This window comes from Octodon degus, unplaced genomic scaffold (genome assembly GCF_000260255.1).
Source record: "Octodon degus isolate 3935 unplaced genomic scaffold, OctDeg1.0 scaffold00010, whole genome shotgun sequence".
Classification (NCBI taxonomy): Eukaryota; Metazoa; Chordata; class Mammalia; order Rodentia; family Octodontidae; genus Octodon; species Octodon degus.
This window is the reverse complement of record NW_004524586.1, coordinates 17,377,423-17,383,566: the sequence shown is the minus strand read 5'-3', so window position 1 is coordinate 17,383,566 and position 6,144 is coordinate 17,377,423. Positions and strand designations below refer to the sequence as shown.

Here is a 6,144-nt window from a genome sequence, read left to right as displayed (position 1 = left end):
TTATCTAAAATTTCAACGTTCTCTTGGGGAAGTAACAATTTGTAATGTGTTAGCCAGAGGGATTTCTCAGGGTCATCCAATTTTAATGCTTAAGCCAAATAATCATTTGGCTTAATTTTGTCATTGTTCCTCAGACTCTACCTTTGCCCACCTGATCATCATTCCAAACTATTCATCCACTTCACCAAGTATGCTGCTTTGCTATACTTTGCAAGTTAAAACTTCAGGCTTCTCCAAGATGGGGGTTCAGGCTAAGTTCTCCATAACTTAGATTCTCCTTGTGATCACAGATGGGCTTCTGAATCTATGTTCCTTTTGCGTAATCTCAAGGAATTGGGGCTGAGAGTCTAAAGTCAGCATTCTTTTAGGAAGTAATTAGTTTTTTATGATATTTTGAACATGATAAATGAGTTTTAGTGAAAACAGAAATTAATAGAAAAAGAGAAAAAAACAGAGATGGAAAGAATTTACCCTTTGCATGAGGACACTTAGATAATGAGCAAAGGTCCAAGATACAGTAGATTGAAAGGGAAGCGAGTCATTAAAAGTTTCAAAAGATCTTTCTAAACATCGGCACAGTTGTCTCCTGTCTGAAGTAAGTTTTTACTCAGTTGCTTTTAAAAAGTGTTATGGTTTGTGTTTAGTTGTCCCCCCAAAGCCTCATTTGATGATGGGGCAGACTTCTAGAGTTTGTGATTAGCTCATGATCCACTGGGATTATGAGTCTGAGTATTGCTGGGATTATGGGTGTGAGTGCTACACCCAGCCTGGGGCAGATAGCCTGAAGGCAACATAAGGGAGACAGACTTGCTGCCTGTTGCTATTGTTGCTGTTACTCCTCCCTTTTGCTCTTGTTGTTTTGCTCTCCTCTGCCATGTGCCACTCTGCCTTGGAGCCAGCCGAGTATGGACTGAAACCTCCAGTAACTGTGAGCTAAGTAAACCTTTCCTTCCTTCATTTTGAGTGTCAAGTATTTGTCCCAGAAAGAGTAACTGAGACAAAAAGTAATCTGCTAGGGATGAGGATACTCCATTATGTTGAATTATAAATCACTACTGAAGCAATGACATTTGGAAAGAGAAGGGTTTGAGGAATAGGCTATACATATCATTACTAGAGATTCATCTTTATGGAATAATACCAAACTATGTGAATTTGTTACTCTTCATACAGTAAAATCCTTTATGCTAGTTGAGCACAGTAGCAATGATACTAGAAAAGAAGTGATTACACAATGGGGGAATCGGGCAAAATTAGATATCAGGGCTTTGGAACAGGCTACACATTATGGAAAGGAGTATATAAACCAAAGATGGGGTAAGGGGGGTAACTGGTGCTAGAAAGTACACTGATTGCCCAAGGGAAAATTTAGAAAGGACTGATCCAATCGTTTAAAAATGTTTGCTGTATTAATCATTTTTATACATGTAAAATTAATTTTTTCTTTAAGTACCATGTGACTCACTGTTTCAGGAAGACAGTTTGCTGTGCTCTTCTCTTCATTTTCCACAAGCAGGTTGGTAAATCTCCATCACAGCATGCTTTTCAACATTTTGGTATTTTGAGTTGCTCATGCTGACCTATGCATGTCACTAAGGCAACAGCAGCTGCTTTACTGCCACTGTCCTCAAATCATAAAGTACAGACATATTTGTATGGCTTTTCTAAGCACATTATCATTTACTTTTTCACTAAGATTTTTTTTTTTTTTTTGCGACTAGTAGGAACTGTTAAACAGCCTCAGAAATCTAACAAGAAAAAGAAATGTAACAGTGTATACAGGGACCCCAGCCCATTTCCTAAAACAACCCAGAAAATTACATATTTTTAAGAAGAGACCATTCCTCTGCAGTAACTCAAGAAATTCATTGGAAACCAAAAATTCTTACCATTTTTTTTAAAGACGGGGTCTTGCTATGTCCAGGCTGGTTCCTAGCTGACAGTCCTCTTATTTCAGCCTCCTAAATGCAGGGATTATAGGTATGCACCACTATGTCTGGGTTTTATCCTACTATCTCAAGTTAGTATTTTTATTGTTTTCAGAAGAAGCAAAAAATATTTCAACAGTTTGTTTCTTCCTTGTGCTGTTCACTTCTGTACATACTGCAAAGTTCAAACTTCTCTTAAAGCTTCAATACTATTATCTTTGCCAACACACATCTCTGGTCTTTCAACATCTTTGTCTTTCTTTTTATGATAATTTCTAGGTGTGAATTCCAAGTTGGAAGTTTTTCTTACTCTTTGCCTTTTGAAGATTTCTTGCTATTTTTTTTTCTTTTTTTCTGTATTTTAGGGAAGGGTCTACAGAATGGTTAGGGTCTCACTACTAGATTGAACTCATAGTGATTTTACAGCCTCCAAAGAATTGGGATTACAGGTGTGCACCACCACACAACATCTCAGTCACCATCTCAGTGTGCTCTAGTGGTGGGGCTGGTGCAGCAGGTCCAGGGATCGAACCCCTGGCCACTGCACCTGCTTTCAGGTGCTTTAATCTGCTGAGCTATATGGCCAGCCCTTCCATTTTCTTCTGATTAGCATATTTCCATTGAACAGTCTGCCATCAGTCTTAATTTTGGTCCTTTGAAAGAACCAAAATTCTTTCTATGAACATTGTAAAGAATTTTCTTATCGACTTTGATTTACATCAGATTGATTATCAGTGAGCTCAGGTGAGTTTTTCCAGCTCAATTTTTCTTTTTGTTTATTCTAACTAGGGTCATGGAGCATGAAGATCTGAGTTGACTAATTCTAATCCCTTTTGAAAATTTCTCAACCACTCACTCTTCGTGCATTGTTTCTGTCTCTGTCTCTCTCCTTCCCTTATAAAAGTCAAATTTTATGTAGACTCTTTGTTGTTCCATGTCTTCTATCTTCTGTTCTGTTTTTATTTCCATTCATCATTCTCTTTGGATTTCATTTCTATCTATTGGTCTTTATGTTCACTATTCCTAACCTCTTTCCCCATTCCAGTGGGTACTTAGATGCTATATTATTCAGTTACAGATTGTTAGTCTGGTTCATGTTCATAGATTTCCAGGACACTATGGATATTATGCATACTTTTCACCACTTAAAACTTTTTCACACCAATTTGAATTATCTTGAAGTTTTTCTCAACTAACCCTAAGAAGCATAGCCTCTGATATTCTGCTTTTATTTTTCCCCTTCATTGTTATATTCTTACCTTTCTCAATGTGCCTGGTTTTTTCTTATGCCAGACATTGCATATGAAAATTCCATACAGGCCCTAGTGGTATTTCCTGCTAAAGGAAGAACAAAACACACACACACACACACACACACACACACACACAAAAATAAATAAATAAATAAAAAATAAAGGAAGAACAGTCTTCCATCTGTAGCCAGATTATATGTTTGTAGTTGGCCTCTCACTTGTGAGATATTGAGATAGGTCAGGTTGAGCTGTTCTTTTGGAAGACTGAGGCTACCTCCAGTTAGTACTTTTTACTTGAGGGTAACAGGCTTTTGATTGAGAGCTGGACAGTCTCTATCACACAGTACCCCAAAATTCTCTTTATTTATCTATTTTTATTTATTTATATTTTGGAGCCCTCCCCAGATGTTTTATTACATGGCTTCACCAGTCATCGTGGTGGACCCCATGCCCATGTGAGGAGACAGGGCCACATGCCATGCCCAGCAGATGGCTATTAGCAATGCAGTCAGATGGGCAGGGTGATGCATCGGTGTGTGGCCATCCTGCTCTGGGAAGCATCTGAGGTCCCTGCAGATAGAAATGAAGCCCAGAAGACTGCAAGGAAGGAGTGTTCAGGCCTCGGTGACCTCCATGCTCTGCAGCTGGCTTTCCAGGGTGACATCCCTTGCTGTCGCTTTCTTCTTGCTGCCCTCGTGTTGTTTCTTCTGCTTCTTTGATGGCTTCTGGTCAGTGGGTGCTGGCTTCACAAAGGGGATCAGCTCTTGAAACTCTGGAGGCATGAACTCCAGTTTCTCAGGCACGAGGACACCCTTCTCTGTCTGGTAGTTCTCCAAGATGGTGAAGATGGTCCAGGTAGTGGCACACATTGTAGCATTGAGCACGTGGACAAATTTCACCTTGTCCATAATCTTGGTCTGCCCATATCAGATTCAGAGGCGGTGAGTCTGGTAATCCATACAGTTGGAACAAGAGACTAGCTCCTGGAAAGCTCCTGAGCCTGGAAACCAGGCCTCCAGGTTGAGCTTCTTACTGGCAGCCAGCGTGATTCAAAGAACCTGAGACAATATTCATGATGTGGTATGGGATTCCCAGAGCCTGGTAGAACTCCTCTGCAGTAGCGATCATCTCCATAAGCATCCCCCATGACTTGTTGTCATGAGGTGACACTTCACAAACTTCTCAATCTTTTCAAACTGATGGACTTGAAAGATGCCACGGGTGTCATGGCCATGGGAGCCCACTTCCTGGTGAATGCAGGTGGCAGGCCAGCATACTTGATAGGCAGGTCTTCTGGCCGCAGCCATTCATCCTGGTGCAGAGTGGCAATGGGCTGCTCTGAGGTTGCAATCAGGAGTTTTTCATTGTAGGAGTCGTTGTCAGACTTTTCACTGCCTTTGTCAATGACCTTATAAAGTTCTTCATCAAACTGGCTGAGCTAAGCCACATCCTGCATGACCTCCTTCCACATGAAAAAGGGGGTGTAAATGGGGACATAGTTCCAACTTGCCAGGTTGTGAAGGGCAAACTGGATGAGTGCTTGTTCCAGGAACAGCACAACCCCTGTCAGGAAGTACCCAAGACTCCCAGTCACTATGGGCACCTTTTCGCCTTCAAAGCCATCAACCATCACTACCAGGTCCACATTGAGAGTACTTCTTCCTGACCATGCAATCATTCCAAATCCTTTTGACTTTGCTGTCTGCATCCTTGTTGTTACTGATGGGCATAGAGGGGTGCAGAAAGTTCCTATGTTCTCATGTTTGTCTCTGTCCATCCGTCGGTCCGTCGGTCTGTCCATCTGTCTGTCTGTCTGTCTTTCCAACTGGGAATCAAACTCCAGATCTTGCCCTTCCCAGGCAGGTGTGGTGTTGCTGAGCTATGTCACCAGTCCAAGAAGAATTTTTCTTTACTACTTTAAACATCATCAAAGAAATCTTGTTTTCACTACTGACTTGGCATTTTTTGATAGCATAAAAACAAATTTCTACATAATTATTGTAGAGTAATCAGCTTAACACTAATTTTAATTTTTTTTCTATGTGAGGGAATGCCCTCATACTAAACCTAAAGGTTCAAATTATTCATTGCAAATTGGCTGATGCTTGCTGTCCTTTGTAGTGGAGGATACCTGAATGTCTCATCTCAAATAGGGGGCATTATTGTCCCATAGCTAGCAGCTACAAATAACAGCTGTGGCATGCCAAAGTTCCCTTAATAATTATATGATCACTGATGGTCATATCTTTTCATTTTCCAGCCCAAGAATGAGACCTGTGTCAGATGCCATGAGACCTCCCCTTGCATGACTGAACAGATGCATTGATACAACCAAATAGACACTGGTTATTCTTTCTGTTTGCCTTCTAGCCCACTCTTCCCCAGCATCAGAGTACAAGGTTCTTCAGAACCAGCACTAGTTTTCAGTTCTTGTGATTTTGGTTCATTATGACCTCCTTCAGCATCGAGAGTGTATGCATAGCCCAAAGTTGGACAGTTACTCTATTCCATATCCTCTGGCCACAATGGATCATTTAAAGTATGGACACACAGCCTAGCTCAGTCTGCAGAGACTTAATCTGAGGACCTTTACTTACATGTTTGAGGAAGAGAATTTTTAAAGTTATGTTGCTCAGAAGAAATACAAGATTCAAACCACGGGTATCCATCACGCCGCTGTGGAGTTAGTCCTCGTTGAGAACAGGACTGATAGAGTGGAACCAAGAGGTAAAGAGTCAAAAACTTGTCTTGTGAACATCGGTTATGTTTCTCATGCCTGCTATTTATTGTCTGAAATTCAAGTCTATCCAAGAATCCTGTATCTTATCAGGCAACCTCAAATGGTATCCATGTTTGCAGAATGAACATAGCACCATAACAGGCACTAGAGTAGAAGGACAAATCTGAGAGAGAACAATTATTCTTCCAAAATTATTTCCTAACATGGTACTTTTTTTTTAAAC

General features: G+C 40.7%; 1 protein-coding gene and 1 pseudogene across 1 annotated transcript in view; both read right to left on the bottom strand.

Annotated features, from left to right (window-relative positions):
- Positions 1-6,144, bottom strand: part of Adam12 (ADAM metallopeptidase domain 12) — a 330,777-nt gene that overhangs the window by 303,347 nt on the left and 21,286 nt on the right. The window lies entirely within an intron of this gene.
- Positions 3,744-6,144, bottom strand: part of LOC101562253 — a 4,143-nt pseudogene continuing 1,742 nt past the window's right edge.